The sequence below is a fragment of the Mus caroli genome, chromosome 3 (genome assembly GCF_900094665.2).
Source record: "Mus caroli chromosome 3, CAROLI_EIJ_v1.1, whole genome shotgun sequence".
NCBI classification, from domain to species: domain Eukaryota; kingdom Metazoa; phylum Chordata; class Mammalia; order Rodentia; family Muridae; genus Mus; species Mus caroli.
Genome location: NC_034572.1, coordinates 6,053,537 through 6,055,668, shown reverse-complemented (window position 1 = coordinate 6,055,668; position 2,132 = coordinate 6,053,537).

Below are 2,132 nucleotides of genomic sequence, written 5' to 3'. Positions count from 1 at the left end.
TCAATATATGGAAATCCATCAACGTAATCTACTACATAAAAAAACTGAAAGAAAAAAAACACATGATCATTTCATTAAATGCTGAAAAAGCATTTTAAAAAATTCAGCATCCCTTCATGTTAAAAATCTCTGAAAGATCAGGAATTCAAGGCCTCATACCTAAAGATAGTAAAAGCAATATATAGCCAACCAGTAACCAATATCAAACTAAAGGGAAAGAAACTTGAAGCAATCCCACTAAAATCAGGGACTAGACAAAGCTGCCCACTCTCTCCCTATCTAATCAATATAGTACTTCAAGTTCTAGCTAGAGTAATTAGACAACAAAAGGAGGTCAATGGTATACAAATTGGAAAGGAAGAAGTCAAAATATCACTATTTGCAGATGATATGATCATATACTTAAGTGACCCAAAAATATCCACTAGAGAACGCCTAAAGCTGATAAGCAACTTCAGCAAAGTGACTGGATATAAAATTAACTCAAACAAATCAGTAGCCTTCCTCTACTCAAAGGATAAAACGGCTGAGAAAAAAATTAGAAAGAAATTATTGTGACCCTTCACAATAGTCACAAATATTATATGCCTTGGTGTGACTCTAACCAAGCAAGTGAAAGATCTGTATGAGAAGAACTTCAAGTCTCTGAAGAAAGAAATCGAAGAAGATCTCAGAAGATGGAAAGATTCCCATGCTTGTGTATTGCTAGGATTAATTTAGTAAAAATGGCCATCCTGCCGAAAGCAATCTACAGATTCAATGCAATCCCCACCAAAATTCCAAATCAATTCTTCATAGAGTTTGAAAGAGCAATTTGCAAATTAATTTGGAAAAACAAAAAATCCAGGATAGTGAAAACTATTCTCTACAATAAAAGAACTCCTGGGGGAATCACTATCCCTGACCTCAAGATTTATTACAGAGCAATTGTGATAAACACTGCATGGTACTGGTATAGTGACAGACAAGTAGATCAATGGAATAGAATTGAAGACCCAGAAATGAACCCACACACATATGGTCACTTGATATTTGACAAAGGAGCTAGAACCATCCAGTGGGAAAAAGACAGCATTTTTAACAAATGGTGCTGGTTCAACTGGTGGTCAGCATGTAGAAGAATGCAAATCAACCCACTTTTATCTCCTTGTACAAAGCTCAAGTCCAAGTGGATCAAGGACCTCCACATAAAACCAGATACGTTGAAACTTACAGAGGAGAAATGAGGAAGGACCTTGAACACTTGGGCACAGGGGGGAAATTCCTGAACAGAACACCAATGGCTTATGCTCAAAGATCAACAATAGATAAATATGACCTCATAAAATTGCAAAGCTTCTGTAAGGCAAAGGACACCAATAAGACAAAAAGGTAACCAACAGATTGGGAAAAGATCTTTACCATTCCTAAATCTGATAGAGGGCTAATATCCAATATATACAAAAAATTCAACAAGTTAGACTCCAGAAAATCAAATAACCTTATTTTAACATGGGGTACAAAGCTAAACAAAGAATTTTCAACTGAGGAAAATCAAATAACTGAGAAACAACTAAAGAAATGTTCAACATCCTTAGTTATCAGGGAAATGCAAATCAAAACAATCCTGAGATTCCACCTCAGGATTTTAGCTAGTCAGAATGACCTAAATCAAAAACTCAGGTGACAGCAGATGCTGGCGAGGATGTGGAGAAAGAGGAACACTCTTCCATTGCTGGTGGGATTGCAAGCTGGTATAACTACTCTGGAAAGCAGCTTGGTGGTTCCTCAGAAAATAGGATATAGTACTACCTGAGGACCCAGGTATACCACTCCTAGGCATATACCCAGAAGATGCTCCAATATGTAATAAGGATACATGCTCCACTATGTTCATAGCAGCCTTATTTATAATAGCCAGAAGCTGGAAAGAACCCAGATGTCCCTCAACAGAGGAATGGATACAGAAAATGTGATACATTTACACAACGGAGTACTACTCTGCTATTAAAAAATGATGAATTCATGAAATACTTAGGCAAATGGATAGAACTAGAAAATATCATCATGAGTGAGGTATCCCAATCGCAAAAGAACACACATGATATGCACTCACTGATAAGTGGATACTAGCCCAAAATCTCCAAATAGCC